This window comes from Oryzias latipes, chromosome 1 (genome assembly GCF_002234675.1).
Source record: "Oryzias latipes chromosome 1, ASM223467v1".
NCBI classification, from domain to species: Eukaryota; Metazoa; Chordata; class Actinopteri; order Beloniformes; family Adrianichthyidae; genus Oryzias; species Oryzias latipes.
Genome location: NC_019859.2, coordinates 6,448,031 through 6,468,109, shown reverse-complemented (window position 1 = coordinate 6,468,109; position 20,079 = coordinate 6,448,031).

Genomic DNA, 20,079 nt, shown 5'->3' with positions numbered 1-20,079 from the left:
GTTTTAAAACACCCTTCCAAAGATTTGTGCTCCCGTTACGTTTTTGGCTTCTGAGAGACCTTTAGTGTCAGAAATGGGATTTGTCTTTTGTTGGAGCAACAGGCAGTCAGTGTGCTTTGCTAAAGGGATCGCTCTCAAACAAATCAGGGTAGAAGAAAAGTCTTTTACATCACAAAGGTGTGAACCACCTCTGGAATCCTGAACGTCAAGCCACATTATACCAAAGAACTGGGAGGCTCCGTGTTCTCTCTTTTGTTCTGGCTTGGAAGGCTTTGGTTTAACAGCAAAACTCCAGTTTACAGGCAGGTCCATTGATGTGTTTTCCTGCAGTTTCTGCTCTTCTTAATTTGTTCAAACAGCTCCTCCTGTAATACCCGCATCCCTCCCGGGAGGCTGCATGTGCGTAGGCATGTTAATAAGTTTGTGAAATTCATCAAAGCTTTCAATTAATCTCTTGGAGAATCCCCCTGATATGTAATTGTTGAGTTCTTCAGGTGTAAGGTCTCGTAAACTACTATCAGTAGTCGATGTCAGCCTGTATCTATTGACCTGACAAATCCAGGGACATTTCATTTAACCAGTCTTTAGTTGAGCTTTGCATTCTTTTACCTTGACTCTTTTACCGTTTATGGAGCGGATTCTGAAGTGGAGAAAAGCAGCCTTAGACTAAAATGCAACACTTTGCAGCAGGAAAGTGCTTACACAATCAACGTTAATTAGGGAAAAAAGCGGCAATGCAGGGCATATTGGAGTTTTTGCATATCCGACGATTGTTCTCGCAAAATCAGCCGATTAACGTCGAACGTGTGGACGGCGAAGGACTTACGTTAAGTCAGAGCGTGTGTGTCATTTTGGTGTCGCCGGTGACATCTCTGGTGTCAAAAGGTTTAGCCACAATTTAAGATGAGCTTTCTGTGAGGAGTTATGCAAACCTCCTCTTGATAGTCATACTCAAAGTTTACACTCATCTTTGTTTGTTTTTGTGTGATAAAATAAAAATGACCAGATGGAATTTTAGTTTGAGATGAAGGCAACCACAGACTAACAGCATTTTTTCACTCTTCCACTTAGTAATATTTGAAGAGATTGTGCAGCTTCCATGCAGATTGCATTAAGTGCTATCATCAGCTTTTGATCAACTAAATGGAACACTTCTATAAAAGTAGCGGTTTCTGTGTTGTTCTCGTCTTTAATATTTCGAAACACATAACCCCAATGCCAGTTCCAAACACTTTTAAATGAAAGCAGAATGCATTTAAGGCTGTTGCCAGGAAGAGATGCCCCACTTTAGATCATGGAAGTTGGAAAAAAAACTCGGCACCTTAGACCCTTTTAGTCTGACTGCACATCTTAGATGCTAAACCATTGGCCAAACGCTTAAAAAAAAAGACAGAATTTTTGTTTTGGTTTGTTTTTCACTGTCACGCTCTTTACTTTTTTTTGTCGTGTGTTTTCTAAAAGCAGCTTTTTTTTTGTATGTTGATTGCATGTCAGTATGAAAACTGGTCTGAGATAACGGTGTAATATTTTTTAAAAGCCCCTTGCAGGGTTTCAAAGTAAAATCAGTGTTTTTAATAGTTGGAAAACTGCTAAAAGAATTTTTTTTATTATGCATGAAAGCTTCTGCAGCTGTTATAACAATAAATTTAATCAAATTTCAGAATTTGGAGCTTAAACTACAGTATACAAGAAACTTGACTGACTTGATTTGGCATTTTAATTTAGATTTAGTCCGAAATAATTCAGACTTAAGACTTGTAGATAATGACTTGATGCCACCTCTGGTTTCTGCAAGAGTAAAATATAAAGCTGAGAAGTCGGCAGGAGGCTGCGGGTGGAGAACAGCGCAAGAAAAAGTCTGAATATTTGAGAAGGAAAAACATTCATGAGGGCTTCAATAAAAAGCTTCAGTGAACACAGCACAGTCAAGGCTGATGGTCTCTCACACACACACATACACCCACACACACACACACACAGCATGAGTTGAAATCAACCATGTTTATTCAAACTCTTACTGCTCATCACAGAATCCCATCATGCATTTCACTCCAGTGGTCTCACCCTGTCACAGTATAACAAGCTCTCCTCACGGTGCAACCCATCCACACACACGCAAACACAGGCGATACACAACCAAAGACAGTAGTTCTGCGCAGTACACACAATTACGTCTCTCACAAATAAAAATGAGGGTTACAAAACATACGTAATATTAAAAACACACACATTTCGCCAGATTTTAAGAATATTTTATTGAAGATTGTTGCAAAAATCTAGACAATCTTAATTATTATCTAATTATATTATGTATTTTTAAATTATGCAATGGAGTCTGTTTAACCTGATAGTCACCAAATTATTATGTTTTTATCTTTACTTTGTCCTTAGTCAGACTTTGTAATTTAAAAAATACAGATAAAAAAAGGTTTTCAAAATCTTTATTTAAGACATTTCCTGTGTGCTATTTTGATTAAAAAAAAGTAATAATAATAAATAAAAAAAATATCTTTAAACCTTTTTTTTTAAACTTCTGTCTTCCTCCTGGTTGAATGCTTAGTTTTACCTTTTTTTTCTTTCTTTTTTTTAAATAATCAATGTAACTTATGTGGATTTAAAAGAAATATCTTCAGCTTTATTCTGTAATTCACTTTAGAGAAACTTAATCTAAAAAAAGCCTCTGTACAAAAATGTAATATATTTAAAACAAAATAAAGCAGTGAAATTAAAATTATTGTTCCATTGAATGTTATATATATATATATATATATATATATATATATATATATATATATATATATATATATATATATATATATATATATATATATATATTTTATTTTAGTTGGCAATTTTTTATAAGAGCAGCTGCTCACTGGAAAATAAATGTGGGTTCTCTTTTAAATGCAGTGTTTTTAGAATAAAAAAATTACTCCGTGAACCTAAAATCTAATGTTCTAATACTTTTTAAATGTAGGCTTTAACAATTTTTCAAGGTGTAGAAAATTAATGACATAATTTTTGATAAAATATCACTAATATTACTCATTATAATAACTGTTTAACCAAGGTTCTAATTTCGTCTGGAGATTATATGAGTTCTAAAATGTGCAGCTGGTGTGAATAATGCATTCAAGGAGAGGCAGGGGAAATCTTTCCTGAGGAGAAAGGTGTCAGAAGATTCATATTAACCTTGTCCCAGCCGCTCCCTAACCACATATCTTTTAAACTTTTATTCCAACTTCCAGAGTTCCTAATAACAGATTTGACCTGCTGTTCCATCGTGCATGCAGTCTCTTGCTGTAAAAGTCAACACGTTAATTTGGCTAAGTGTCTCATTGCTATGGATTTATTCACAGTTCAGGAAATGAAGGCAATGTTTTGTCAGATTGAAAAGCTTTTCAGTGGGTTAGTGTTTTAGTGTGTGCGCAAAAAAAAAAAAACAGACAGGAAAAATGTAAGAGGAAAATGCAAGTGTTTGTTGTTTGCAGACAACATTACAGAAGCAATTAGTTAAGCGAGTCAACTCCCACAGTTCTTGTGTGTTAACAATTGCTAAGCCACATATCATCTCATGACACCTTGTTCGTTGTGTACGTATGACTTCCACCACGTGTGTAAATGTTAGTGTGCAGTTGCACATACAGTGTTGCACTGAAATATGTTCTATGCCTTGCGCATCACAGACTGTCTTTCTGACAAATAAATGGAGAAAATAGAATTTATATCAGTGTGTGTGCTCATTCCAGCCGTCACATACTGTACTATGCTGCTATTTTAATAAGACCCAAAGGCTCACAGCTTTAATTCCTATTTCATAGAACTCAAGATCAACCCTCTGAATTATGATCAAAATTGCCTTTCCACTGATCAAACAATCAATATTATTTCAAATGGTATTATCACTTATGTGCATCAATGTCTTTTAGCTAAATTATTGCATTATTGCATGACTATTTTTGTCAGGATTGTTTCATTCTGGGCTGCAACTGTGGGAATTCGTCAACTGAGGTTCCAAAGAATTTGGATTTTTTGACTCGTTGTCAATTTCTGTAATCAACAGTGACAAGTGTATCTAAATTACTTTGAACACACACACACATTGTTGAATCTAGAGATTTTTAAACTGAATTTTGGAAAACAGTAATAACAGAAATTCAGAGCTATAAGGAATTCAAAAAATAAAAACATGCTAATTTATGCTCAAAAACAAAATTGTTATTGGACAAAATGCTTGGTTAATGTGAATGTAAACAAAATAAATTTTAAAAACAGCACACAAGGCATCTTGTAGGAAGGAAAAACCCAGCAAAAAGACTCACAAAGGATTGTGGATGTGTATATAAACACAAATACACGCACACACCACTCCATAAATAAGGCTGCCCAACCAGAACTAACAAAGGCCCAGTATGGACAGTCCTGTCAGCACTCCGAGGGCAAGATGCTACGTGGTACGTCTGTGAGTGTGTGTGTTAAGGTTCACATATGTGGGTTTGAGCATACAACCAGTGTGCGACTGTATGTGGATTTTTTTCACACACTAAGGAATGCTAATTGTCTCCTGTGAATGTCTCTTCTGCTTGTGACAAGCTGCACATATTTACACTCAAAATGCAGTTTTGTGTGCAGAATATTTGTGTGTGTGTGGCATAAAGCGTGAGGCAGAGCAGAAGACACGCTGTGTGTGTCATAAACTGTGCTCATTTACTCTAAGAATGTTGAATGGTGACTGGATGAGATGCACAGGCTGTGTGTGCGTTTCTGCACAAGTGTGTGGTGAAATTTTGAATGATAAAGCAAATGTGTGTCAAACACTTAAGTATGTAGACGTGAAAAGCGTGTTTAATTTCTATATGCCGCGCTTTTTTTTAGCCAAAGTAGCAGTGGATTGGGGAATACAAATAATAATCATAAAATCTATTTTATTTTCACTGTTTGAGGTAGGAGAGCTTCCTTTTCTCTTGCCACCACTTTCAAACCCGCTCAAGCCAATCAACTCTGCTGCGCACACACATTGCACACATCCGCACACGCACAAACCCTCTCGTGTGTAGTTCTGCCAGCTCGGGTGATCGTCAGAGTTATTACATGTAGTGTTGTCTGCCTTGTTACATTTTCACTTTATGAGCTGGGAGCCGTACACGGTCCCTCAATACTTAGCATAGACAGAAACTTAGCCCTAGTATATGTGTGCGTGTGTGGGTGGCTGCTGTTTTCTTTATATCACCAGAGGACATTTGGTCCTACGTTACTTTGCAAACTTAACTACTTAATACACACAGAAGGTAGATGTGTGCATGTTGAAGCGTGTGTGTTAAAGGAATGAGGGACAGGAGAATATGCAATCACACTGTGCAGTTACTTGTTTAGGGCTTGTATAATTAACAGACAATGCAGGGTGTGTTTTAGTCTTTAGAGCCTTCTTCTAAGTGAATTATGATGAAAGGTCATTTTATTTTGTGCATGAAAAAACATGCAACATGCTTGATTAGGTTTGCTTAAGATAGACATTTAACTTAAATGTGGTTACAATTTAAAGAGTTGAGGTTGCCAAAGGAAAATCAATTTCAATTTTTCCAGTTTTAGGAATATTTCCCTGAAATAGCTGTTTAACATGCCCAGAGTTAATTAAGTCTAACATGAATCATAGAAAAAGCCTGGGATATTGGTTCAGTTCTGTAATAAACTGCAAAGTACTGTAAAATAAAAAAAAGATCTATCAATATGCTGCATCATTATTTTCTATTAAAAATGAATGATTTCAAGTATTACATGAGAAAGGGGGCAGTTTTAAGGCTTTTTTTCCATTTGGAATGAGACATAATGGCATAAGAAAACGTAACAATTTCCATTTCAGTGCTGTGTGTAGGCCTTTATTTATTATTTAAACCCTCACTGTAGTTTTCAAAGTGAAAGTCACAGTTTTTTTATTTTCATTTTTTACATGGTTTTGCATGACTTGGGATGTGTCCGAATTTGAGGGCTGCATCCTTCAATGGCCGTGGCCTTCCCGGTTCGACGTTGGCCGGTTCCTTCGTCAACCGCGTAGGCCGGATGTTAACCGCTGTGATTTTGGACGAGTCTAGCCTTTTAAGTAATTCCTGCGATTACAACAGCACCTGTCCTTTCCCCTAGCAAACGTGAGTACCGAACAAAGATGAGTAGTGGACCAGGCATGGAACTCAAAATATTCTTGGCTAATTTGATCCAACTTTTTAATCTTGGAGGTGTAATTATAAAAAGGTGTAATTATTTCCAACTCCAGGTTCACAGTCCTCCATTGAAAATCTCCGGGTTCGGCCACAATGTATCTTGGTATATGGACTGCATAGAAGGATACAGCAGACCAATCCTTGAAATCAGGAAAAAGAAGGCCGTATTCGCTGGCTGCATTTGAAGGAATGGTTGAATTTGGACAGCACTTGTCGCGGCGCTGTGGCGTAAGCAGCCTACAAATGCAGCCCAGGAAGAACGCAGCACGTCGAAGGAAAGGTAGAGGACACAATTTTGATGCGTGAATCGAGTTTAGTGTGAACACAACATTACTTCAGGCTTGACGAAGTTGTTCGGAAGCGTTGCACTTTTTTTTACAAAACGTGCGACTTATCCACAGAAAAATACGGTAATTATTTTGTATTTTAGATTGCAGAAGCTTCTCTCTCTTATAACTTTCCATTGAGTCTAGAAGGGCATATTAAAGGAAAGGTGTTTCTTTTTCGGCAAAGTAGATTTTACTGTTACCTCTGTCTTGTTAGTCATGTGTTGCTCTTATTTTGGGCTTCACAAAAATGTTTTATAGTTTGTTCAAGGTGGCACTGCAGTAAACGTTGTTAATAGTGCTTCCAAACTCTCTCTTCTGCTTCTTTACCTTCTTTATTCATCTTTTTCTTGTGTGACTGTTGGTAAATCTAGCTCTTGAATAACAATTTTGTAGTCAGTTTGTGTAATTTTGGTCATTTTAAAGGTAAAAAAAATTATAGACATGTACAAAAAAAACTGAACATAGAAAAATAAATTTAGTGTTACCAATTTAGAAAAGTTGTTTTTTTCAAATAAATAAATAACTCTGCAGGAAAGTATAGAAAATAGTCGTGTAGGCTGGGAAACTGTACAAGTGAGACAGAACGAGTGTGACATGTGAACCGAGTGTCGCTTTCTGTTGTCTACAGCACCCAGTCAAAACAAAGTTACGGGTCTGATAGTTTATCACAATGCAGATCCGGGATTACATTGAACTGAATAATGCATCACAGTAGTTAGTAAATCTGGGCCTCGTTTCCCAGAAGTATAATAAAATCCATCTTACACTTAGGCTTAAAATGTTTTTCCCGAAAGCATTGTGACTAAAGACACTCATCACAGTGACTGCAGATTCGCTGAGATCATCACACGAAATTGTCTTCTTTATCTGAAATGTTTTGCCAAACATTCATATAAAGTCATTTTGACGCAGAAAGAAAAAACTTACAGTAAGCTCCTCCTATTTTCAGATAAGAAACATTTTTGTTTTAATGCTACAACTCCTTAAAACATGTCTTTGTGGTTTTTATGCAGAAGTAATTAGAAACAATAAAAATATAAAAACCACAAAGAGGAAATATTTGTTGATTCATGTTTAAAATATGACAAGCAAAATATATATGACATTCACAAGCATACGCTAACCATTCATTTTTGTTGTCTTAATAATTTTTTTCTTCTCTATACATTTTTTGTCTATTTTTCATTCATTTGACTATAACTTCTGATCTACATCTGATTTTAATTTTTTTCCCAGCATTAAGCCAACAGTCATTTTCAAACATACATATCTGTGTTTTTACACACTCAATCAGAGGTAGACACATCTTTAACAACTTTTTTAATTTAGCCTCCAAATTTGTCTAAAGTTGCTGAAATGTGGTAAGTGACTTGTACAGCTTAGTACAAGACACAAGTCTTAGTAGTCACAAGTCACAAGTCTTAGTACTTAGGTTTCAATGATCTGAAATGTTTTTAATAACTTGGATTAAGACTGTCAAATGTTCAAATGGGGCCTTTAGATAAATTAACGGTAAACTGGATCTTTATGAATTAGCCAAATTGATATCCTTTCAACACACGCTAACATTTAAAAAAAGTTTTTTTTAAAAGGCAAGTATCTCCTGTGTACTCTCCCAGGGCAGGCAAAGTGGGTATGATAGGAAAAAGGCTACGATATTTTTCAACCTTTCATCATGTCGAAATGGTAAAGGCTGACATTTTGTTCCATTTACCTCCTGCCCCCAGTCCAAAAATGTATTTGTAAGGCTTACTAGTGCGCTCATACTTAGTGCACTAGTTCTGATAATAATTTCACTTTATTCACACCAACAGATTTAAATATAAAAAAAAAAAATCTAAACTAGTTGTCTCTATGATAAGTTACAAAAGCTAAGACCAAAAAAAAAGTAGATTGTACACATTGACACAGTGTTTAAAACAAAATCTGGAAAGAGATGACAATATTTACACTACTGGAGGAAAGTTTGAATCTCATAATTTGAAAACTGCTTTTTTTGTGTGGGTATAATAACAAAACTTCAACACAAAGAGGGATCTAAACGTGTTACTTTGCTGGTGTTCTATTGGTCCAGAGATGTTCTACAAATATCAAGAACATTGGATAAGGAGAAGTTAGTTCCTGACATGTCTTTCTATGAGCTGTACATCATGGGTGTCTCTAAATGTCAAAGAAACCTTCCGTAAAGACCCACTCCAGTGAAAATCGTGTTTTTAACATGTTCTTGTGGTATTTTTCTCATGATGAAGGACATATATATATACGTATATACGAGAAATTATGCTTGCATTGCTTAGTATTTCTTTATTTAAAGCATTGTGCAGCAGGAGCAGATAAAAAAAGCCTGTGAGAGTGACATAGGTGAGACAATTGGCTGGCCACAAGCTACCTGCTCTGCTCTATTCTGATGCATCCCCTTGTAGATTACGTGATCCATGTGCGACTTCAAATTCCTTGTCTGAGCGGGCATCTGACTCAAAACTGCACGGCTGGATAGCTCCGATATTGCTCGTCCTTTTTGTTGCACTACTAATGTTAGCTTGGGGTTGTGAGGGGCTGTATGCTAGCAGGAAAGACTGTAAACAAAGGGACGATGGGAAGTGAGGGAAGGCTTACTCCACGGCAACAGTCCCGCTCACAAATCAGAGTCAAATTTCCCATGAACTACTGCAGCTCTGCAGGAACTTTGTCCTAGAAAAAGACACAGGATCCAGTGAGAATGGTTCTAATAGAGATAAAAAAAGTGATTGGAGAGGGACTTAAAACACTCAGACATCTATTTTGGGGTGCAAACCAACTGGCAAAAGGTGAAAATTGGGTATTCCTGGAGCATGATTGTCTCTCAATTTAGTATTTGCTGAAAAAAGTTACCACCACACATTTTCTGATATATTATTCATGTCTCTGTCCTTCTGCAGCCCGCTAAAAACCACTCCAATTTTCTTTGACTCATATGAAAATATTCAAAAAAGCACAAGAACCTAGAGTACCTCCACATGCACTTTGGTTAATATATTAGAGAAAAATGGCTTGACAGCGTACTAATCTCACTTGGGCCTTGCGCAAGTGTATAGCCATAAGTAGATCACTAAGATCAAAGACTTCATGGTAAACACGTTGGCACAGTTCAAAGTTAAAGGCTCAATGAGTGACCAGGAAACCCCAGATTACAGGCATGGCGTGGCAGGCGGCAAGGCTCTTCCGTGCCCTGGCAGGGGTTAATGCTGGTATCACAGACTGTTAAATTAAATTCATACCCTGCCTCCCCACACACCTCTGAGGTGATTGTACCAGTCCGATATCAAGTAATAATCATTACGATAAATCATAGAGAGTCAGGGGGAAACCTCTGTCACAGTGATGTGGGGGACAGTAAGTAAAATACTCAACAAAGATTGCTAAGAAGACAACTAAGAAAGTGAATTCAATTTAGAGAAATTACTGATTTATTTTCTTCTGAATGAGTGTGTGTGTGTGTCTTCTTTTTCCTGAGAGAGTGTTACGTTCACAAACGTACAGGTCTAGGGCGGAGGTGTACGTAACATAAACACACACAATGAGGAACTTTTAAAGATTTTATTGAACGTGGAGATGGGGAGGTAGGGACAAAGGTTGGGCCAAAGGAAAGAAATTAATAGAACAAAACTCAGCCTGGCTATCAAAGCGCTAAAACTAAAACAAGAAAAGAAAAGACTCACTGCCTTATCTATAAAGTGATGATAAAACATACAAGGGGTGGCACCAACCAACTTACCTAGTGTGTCTAACAGAACGCAAGCTGCATGAGGTGTACAGGGTACCCTGTCTTACCTGTCCACAAACCTCCCACAATCTCCAACACAGCAAGCTCAAAACATTCATCTGGTAGTGATCCAGGAAGAGCTTCCTCCTCCAGTGGTTCACAGGAGCTTATATGCAGGCCTGGTGGCTGGCTTTGGGGCCTGATTGTGCAGCTGGTCAGGTCTCCACCAGGTGTCTTCACTCAGCTCGTTAAGCACATGCAGAGGAAAGAAACAAAAGAAAGACATGAAAAACCCCTGCATGTAACACCCCCACCCATACAAGACCAAACATGTTTGGTACAATGCAAGAGGAAAAAAAAAGAATTCTCATTCCAGGACTGCTCTGGACAAAGCATCAGCCATCACATTTTCAGAGCCCTTTTTATGTTGTATGTCCAAGTAAATACTGGAGAAAGTAGTCAGGTGTAACAAAAGCTGAAATATCAGAAGCACGCTTAGTCAGAGGAACCTGCCAATACCCTTTTAGCATATCCAGCTTGGTCACAAATTTTGCGGGACCGATCTCATCTATACAGTCATCAATAAGTGGTAACGGATGGGCATCTGGTACTGTAATCGCGTTCACTTTACGATAATCGGTACAGAACCGAGGGCTTCCATTTTTTTTAACCTCCAAAAGACAAGGGGAGCTCCAAGGACTACTACTTGGAATGGCTAAACCATGCTGCAAGAGGTACTCCACCTCTTCTCTCATCAGGCTTCTCTTTACCGGGTTAATCCGGTATGCATTCTGCTTGATTGGGGAAGCGGTAGTAAGAACAATGTCATGTTCAATATATGTTGTCTGAGAGGGTACATCACCAAAAAGACATTGAAAGTCCCTAATCAATGCCTCTAAATCGCTAAACTGACTTTCTGATAGGTGAGCTAGGTGGAAAGGCAAGTTAGACATTATGTCACTATTACACAATTTAATCCCCTGAGTTCCAATGTCGGACAACAAAAAGTCATTGTCTTCAGGTGGAGATGCAGTCAAGGCTAAAGCCACAGGCAAACTATCTGTGTTGGCATCTTGAGATTGCTCCTGATTTTGCATCTCACGAGTGTAGTACGGTTTGAGCATGTTAACATGACACACTCTTGTACTGCGACGCCTTTCAGGGGTTCGAATGAGGTAATCTGTTGCACTTAACTTCTTCTCCACAATGTAAGGTCCAGAAAACTTGGTAGACAAGGCTGATCCAGGTTTGGGCAAAAAAACCAATACCTTGTCACCGCACTCAAATGACCTTACTATGGCCTGCCGATCGTAATGTCGCTTCATCTTCTCCTGAGAGAAAACTAAGTTGTTCCTTGCCAGAGAACAAGCCTGCTGGAGTCTGGCCCTTAGTTTGGCAACATACTCTGGAACGCTCTTAAGTTCCTTTGTCTGAGAAACAAGAGTTTCTTTTAACATTTTAAGTGGACCCCTGACGTCATGTCCAAACACCAACTCTGAAGGACTGAATCCAAGAGAGTCTTGTACAGCCTCACGAGCAGCAAACAAAACAAAGGGAATGCTTTCATCCCATGTCTTCTCTGAGTCATAACAGTGCTTCCGTAACATAGCCTTAAGAGTCTGATGAAACCGCTCCAGAGCTCCCTGACTCTCAGGGTGATATGGGCTGGAAGTCACGTGTTTGATCCCAAGACACTCTAATGCTCGGGCAAAGGTTCTTGATTTAAAATTCGTTCCTTGATCCGATTGGATTTCTGTTGGGAGTCCGAACACTGTAAAAAATTTCACCAATGCTTTGGTGATTACTGGGGCTGTAATCTTTCTCAAAGGGATGGCCTCAGGAAACCTAGTAGCAGCACACATTATAGTTAATAGGAATTGGTTCCCCATCTTTGTTTTTGGCAATGGCCCCACACAATCTATTATTACTCTTCCGAATGGCTCTCCTATTGCAGGGATGGGATGGAGTGGAGCAGGTCGTATCACCTGATTTGGTTTACCTGCCACCTGACATTTATGACATGTTTTACAAAACCTTACAACATCTGCCTTGAGGCCAGGCCAGAAAAAATGCCTCAGGATCCTGTTATAGGTCTTGTTAACCCCCAAGTGTCCAGACCAGGGGTGGTCATGGGCCAAGGACAGAACCTTGTTACGGTAATCTGTGGGCACCACAACCTGATACACATCCCTGCCTCCGGTTTCCAATCCATCTGACCATCGTCGCATCAGCAGATTATTGTCAAGGAAGTAAGCAGTTGTTTTTCTCCTAGCCTCCTCCTTCAAGACAACAGAAGACAAACACCTGGAAAGGGTTACATCATTTCTTTGAGCCATGATAAAGTCTTTACGACTAGCAGGATTTGGATCGGCAATGCTGGTGAGAGGAGGCACAACTTGTTTCACTTCCTTTGTGCGCTCTTCTCCGTCAGACGACTCATCTGTGGCAAGAAATGAGTCAGACAGGTCAATTTCACCCTTCTTGGATCGGGCCCTGGTCACAACGCATGATGGAAAAAGAACATCATCCATCAATTTATCTGGCACATCATCCATGCTAGGGCTGTCGAGTAACTCAGGGACTGGGGTGACTTTCCCCCCAGCCAAATCATTACCTAAAATGAGGTCAACGCCGTCGATAGGCAGAGCCGAAAGAACTGCTACTTTAACCATTCCGGTTACAAGTGATGACTTCAGGTAGATCGTGTGCAAAGGAGCAGAAACCAGGTTTGCTCCAATTCCCTGAATCATGACAAAGGAACCACATGATGACGCCTCTGTTAAGGGCAGAACACCGTCACGGACTATAGACTGTGACCCTCCAGTGTCTCTTAAGATTCTCACAGGACACTGGACAGCCGTGTCTTCAGTAAGAGACACAACACCAGTTGAGACAAATGGCTTGAAACAGGGGTCCATGTTGATACCCTCCTGTTGACGTGGGAGATCAGAACATGTAGCCTGCATCAATCCCATTCCCTTTGGTTGACTAGAAGAGGTTGACTTCTTCTTCAGGGCATAGCAGTCAGCAATAAGATGTCCCCTTTTGTGGCAGTAAAAACATGAGCGAGGGGGTGACAATGGTGGCTTTGGTTTATCTGAATGGCTAAGGCGAGTTAATAGAGGATCAGAGTGGCTTTGAGAGTGAAGTGCCCCAAATACATTTTTGTGTGTCAACACAAACTCGTCAGCTAGGACAGCCGCCTTAGACAGAGAAGACACTTTTTGTTCATTTAAGAACACCACAAGCTTTTCTGGCAAAGCTCTCTTGAAGTCTTCTAGCAAGACCAGCTGACGTAGTGCTTCAAAGTCATCTTTGACATTGCTAGAAGCACACCACTTGTCAAAGAGATTCCCCTTTTCACGTGCAAACTCCACAAAAGTCTGCTCACTGGACTTTTTGTGGTTCCGATATCTCTGCCTGTATGCCTCAGGCACTAGTTCATATGCACGTAGTATAGCTTCTTTGAGGACACTGTAATCCAAGCTTTCCTGTAAAGACAAAGCAGACACAACTTCTTGGGCCTTTCCAACCAATTTGCAATGGAGCAAAATAGGCCACATGTCTTTTGGCCAGTCTAGTGCACTAGCAACCCTTTCAAATGCATTGAAATACGAGTCAACTTCTGACTCCCTGAATGCTGGTACAAGTGCAATATTTCTACTGACATCAAAACTGTGCTTTGTTAAAACGTCCCCCGATTTTTCAGATAGTGAGGGTTGAAACTGTCCTGAGGAAATTTTCATGGCTTCGAGTTCTATCTGGCGGAGCCTAATCTCTTTTTCGGCTTCAATTTCTAATTTTTTCACCTGGAGACGTAGGTCGTACTCTGCTTTTCTCACCCTCTCCTTCTCTTCTGCTTCCAAATGGAGTCGAGTTAGCCGTACTTTAAGTTTGGCACCGGAACCAGAAACATGAGGAGAGGATGCATCGAAGCGGGGCAAGGTGACAGGCATTGCAGGAACACCCTCTGGTGGACGAATGGGTGTGATATGGTCCTTCACATCTGAAACAGAAACACCAGGAGAAACAGCCTCTCCCAGAACAGCATGGCCAGCATCCATAGGCTCTCCCAGAACACCAATCTGAATTAACTTCCCCACCACATGGTTTTTAATTTCTCTTTTCAGGCTTTGCTTAGAAACACTAATGCCAAAATGAGCAGCAATAAGCAAAAGATCATCCTTGCGACACAAGTCAACTTTAAGATGACTAGGGTGATCCAGAAAGTCCTGTAAATCAAACATTGTGTGAAAACAAACGTAAATGTCAAACACAGGTTAACAGTATCCCGGACGAGCCCCCAATTATGTTACGTTCACAAACGTACAGGTCTAGGGCGGAGGTGTACGTAACATAAACACACACAATGAGGAACTTTTAAAGATTTTATTGAACGTGGAGATGGGGAGGTAGGGACAAAGGTTGGGCCAAAGGAAAGAAATTAATAGAACAAAACTCAGCCTGGCTATCAAAGCGCTAAAACTAAAACAAGAAAAGAAAAGACTCACTGCCTTATCTATAAAGTGATGATAAAACATACAAGGGGTGGCACCAACCAACTTACCTAGTGTGTCTAACAGAACGCAAGCTGCATGAGGTGTACAGGGTACCCTGTCTTACCTGTCCACAAACCTCCCACAATCTCCAACACAGCAAGCTCAAAACATTCATCTGGTAGTGATCCAGGAAGAGCTTCCTCCTCCAGTGGTTCACAGGAGCTTATATGCAGGCCTGGTGGCTGGCTTTGGGGCCTGATTGTGCAGCTGGTCAGGTCTCCACCAGGTGTCTTCACTCAGCTCGTTAAGCACATGCAGAGGAAAGAAACAAAAGAAAGACATGAAAAACCCCTGCATGTAACAGAGAGGATGGGAGCAAAACCTAATGAGTCTAATAGGACGATTATATTTTTAATAAACACAGCAGGCAGCTTCAGTCTGCAGAGGCTCATAGCTAAACGGATGGAGATATTTCCAACGAGTCACCGTGGTACACTTACTGCTGAATACAGACACGTAACACTCACCGTGCACTAGGGCTTTGTGCACGTGTTCTTGTCCAGTGTAATTTGTTTTCCATGCATAAAAGTCCTTTTCTGCAAAAAAGGCCCACATTGTGTCTGCTTATGAGTTACAGTTTTTCATTAGTGCGCCGTATGTGCAAGCTTAAATGGATGCAGTACACAGACTCTTTCTAAACTTCAAGGGTGTGCATACCATTGGACTTGTATGGGGTGTGTCTACATCCCATTATTCTCTCTGTTGACTAAATGAAATCCCATCTCTGCAATTTCTCTTCCTCAGCACCCATTTACTCTCCCGTCGCTACCCACACAATATTAAAAATCTGCCTTGCTCCAACCAACCCGGCGATGCTCACCAGTTTGCATGTCTCAAATCATGCTTTTTCCTGTCTCTGTGATGTCTTTATGTCTGTCAAACAATATCAGGCAAAGTCTCTGGTGTAAAATATGATCAAAACAATGGGAATGGTGTGTGTGAGTTTTTATTTATTTATTTGTTTCTACGTTGTTTTCTGGGAAAACAAATTGTTCAGAAAAGACAAACAACTTAAAGGGGAGTGTCTTTGTATCATCATCTTATATTACTTTGTTATGAGCAGAGTATGGCTGGTAGGATAAAATGCCTGCAGGAATTAAAGCTTTTAATTGTAAGCGTGGCGGCTAAAACATTGTTTCTTTTTCCAGGTTTTATTTCCAATAAATTCTTCAGGCAGTTACTAAAGGTTTATTTTGTTTGTGGAAAAAATTTTTTAAAACTAAAACTCTTAACACAATTTAATAAGTGGTGGACACATTTTTTAAATATTTTTTTTTTTTTTTACAGAAGTCACTTATTGTATCTCTGATCGAACTGTATCAAAATAGACTTTTAGCTTAAAAAGCCATAATCTGATATATTTGCATTTTTAAGTGTTATATTAATATATGCAGTCGCTGTAAACAAACACATCTTGATGTTCAAGATAAATGGTTACAATGATGAATAAAAGAACACAAAAACCCTTTTTTTATTATTGTAATTTAATTAAGTAATCTTTGAGCTTATCCTTTTGCAATTTAGTGAATTCTGATTATAAATTACAGCTTTAATTTGTGTTTGTGCGTGCGCATGTGTGTGTGGGGGGGTCTCTCATCTTACCCTATTTTTTATTCAGCTCTGTCATCCTGATTTAAATTTAAATTTGTGTTTTTTGGGAATAAGAGCAAGTTCACCTTTCATTCCTTGACTCGGGTAAGTAAACATCACACACACCTTCTTCATCGCCTTCCTTGACCCTGTTATGATAATCAGAATATTTATTACGTTGGGTGTTTTTTACCTTTTTATAAAAAATGTGATTTACCGCCAAAGGTTATGTGAAACCTGCATAAACAAATGTAATTATAGCCAAATGCAGGACAATTATTTGCTTTTAAATTAATCAGGTAAGATACAAGACAAAAAAGAGAGAAAAGCAAATAATGCATTATTACACTATTTTAAACGGCTTCACATCTGATGAAAATGGATTATTCCCCTCCACCTCATCCTGTTCATTTGCTGATCTCGTGCTTAATGAACTAATTTTCTCTGAAGTGTTAAACGGCGCTTTTAAAGCACAGATTTTTTCCCTTCACCCTTTATCATAAGGCATTGTACTGATAAAAACAAGGTGCAACCAATTACTTGAAATATATGAGAGATCACGTACACTCATTGTATATCTTCATGGTGTTTAGGACAGAAAATTGCTGCTCATTTGTGAATATTAAGGTCCTCATTAAAGCCACACAATAAAGCCGAATATGAAAATAACTCTAAAATGAAAAGCATCTGAAGAGAAAGCTTATAGAAACAGTTTTACATTGTTTTGAAAATGTGAAGCAAAAAAAAAAGAAAAAAAGAAAGCCCTCAAAATGCATGCACATCTATGAGTGTGTGCAGATTTTACTCCCCCCCCTCTAGTCAGTCAGTTTTAGATTTTCTAATCATTGTTAGTTTACCCTTTTGCACTTCAAAGTCTAGAAAAAATAAATTAAAAACAAATTTAATCGAGTCAATATCCAATAATTTTCACAAAACATTTACTTTATTTTATTTATTTTTGAGAATATTCTAAATCAAATAACAAAAGCAATGTGACACTTATCCATATATATATATATAATATGTGACTTTTGTCACATATTATATATATATATATATATATATAATATGTGACTTTTGTCACATTCCCTTTTTATCATATAACCTGCTGTTCAAGACTAACTTTAAATCCAAAAGTATCATAGTGATGGTAAAAATGCTATGAATATAGAAAATTATATACAGCATATTCAACAAAAACTTGCATTTATATTTCGATTGATATTTCGATAACTGATATGTAAACTGATGGTGTTCAAGGTCGTGTCACACAGCAACTACCGTGTGTACATTTTGTGCATATTGCATATGAAAATTAGTCATACGTGAAAATAAAGTGAGAAAAGTTGTGGTTTTTACACAAAATGTTGTCAGTGATATAACAAAGGGACAACGTTAAAACCACTGAAGTACGAATAAACCACGCAAAGAACACGTAGATCAACGTAGAATATGAACCATGCCTGATTATTGTACGCAATTTATTGATTTAAGTGTCAATTGCGTAGTTTAATGTGAAATGTGAGCCGTATATGGAGGACTGCAAGAGACAAATTGAAATAAATGTATACGGCAATAAATTATTAAATAAAGGTGTCATTAAATATTTAAAATTGTCATTAAGTAAATAAGATAGGAAACCAATTAATTAATGTGTAAATATAAATGTCATTCTGATATTAAAATAGCCGTTAAAAAACACATTTAAATATTACATGAAATATTTAATTATTTTATGGTCCAATGGGGCCTGGAAGGGACAAATTGAGACAAATATGTTTTATGAAATTATTACATAAATTACTTAATTATTTATTTTTGGAAATAAGTAATGAAAAGCGGAAGTAAATTAGTATCATTGAATAATAACACATTTGTTTGATAATTTAATGGCATATATATTTATTTAAATTTCTATTTTGCAGTTCTCTACAGCCGTATACGCAATATAAGTTATACATCAGTGGTACATCCGTGAAAAGTCCATTAGACGCGTGGAACGGTCGTGGAAAGCCACAAATTTGCGTATGCATCTAGCAAAAATCGCCCCCAGTTGCATCAGATTACCGTAATAATTGCATGTGAAATACATAAAAAATGCATAAACTGTATAATTTTAACCGACCAAATCTTTTTAACTGCTCAAAACCAAATTCATGTAAAGACCCTACGGCCAAAACCCTCGATGGACATCAGCACACGTCGACAAATAATGTATGCAATGGACACTTATGAAGTACGTATTTTTACGCATGTATAACCAAAGACTGAAACTTCATGTGGAAAATACTGAAAATGTCTGTGGCTGTGTGACATGGCCTTTAGATTTGTTCAAACTGAACACACGTGCATGTAAGAATAAATGTTGGGCTCTACAATATGATACAAGACATTTTTATTGTTTTCTTTTCTTGACATTATTGACCTTTTTTTTTATTGTTTTGGAGTTTTTGTTTATGATTTCAAAATACAGATCATTTGATACATTTCCCAAAGCTTACATCACCTGAAAAAAACCATTGGAGATTTTACAAAGGTTTGTAAACAGGATGCATCGGTGGATCTTTGAAATGTTCAAAAACATTTTGGCATGTGTGACATTTGAGGTTTCTCAGGAATAGGGTCATAAATCTTTCATTATTTGATCTGTATGTCACTACAGGCATTCATCGTATTTGCTGCCCCCTGTCCCCCGAGCCCTGGGACCTCATGTGTCTCCTGTGTAATAAGTAGCTGAACAGCAGGCACCACTTTTTACAATGCGATATCCCGGGAACCCGCTGGCAAATTTGGACAATAAAACTCTTAGATTCCTCATAATAAGAGGAATCGAAGAGTATTTCCTCACAGGTCCTTTGCTTTTTTTTATTTCATTATATGGAGGAAATATTGGGTTCAACATAGAAAAACCACTCAATTTTTCCATTGGAAAAACTGGTGCTGTCAATGGATATATTTATTTTACACTGGAAACTTTTTAAAGTGTAAATTATGATGTGCAAATGCAAAAAAAAAAATATGAGGACAAATGCAGAGGTGAGTCAGAAAAACAAGAAACAACTGATTTATTTATTTTGGCTGCTGGTCAATGAAGTTTCACCACAGAGTGACTTTCTGTACTTCATTGAAAAAACAATGTGCATGTTACAAAGTATTTTGCAAACTTTCAGATATTTTTTTGCTCATCTAAGGGCCCCAAATAGGAACACTCTTCATAAACAATTCAGATTGTCGCAAAATTGAATAAAAAATTAGAAGAATTATTGTTATTTTAAAGAGTCACACACTTGTACTTTTTAATTGTTGAATCAAATCAGATAAAATTTTATTTTCAGAGCACTGATGTAACTCAAAGTGCATTCTATAAAAAAACATTTTCCAGTTTTAAAAAATGAAAGCAAGAAAGAACACACACACACACACACACAAACACACACACATATATACAGATAATAAGCGTAAATTGGTTCATTAATAAGATGTAAAGTTGAAAACTGGCATGATGCTTAAATGGGGAGAACAAATATTTTGGGAACCTGTCCACACCAGTGGCCCCCCCACTCATGTTCACAGAGGATGCTAACGCGAGATCCCCCAGACCAAAGAAAGTAGCCGGAGCTATTGTAAAATAAAATAAAATAAAA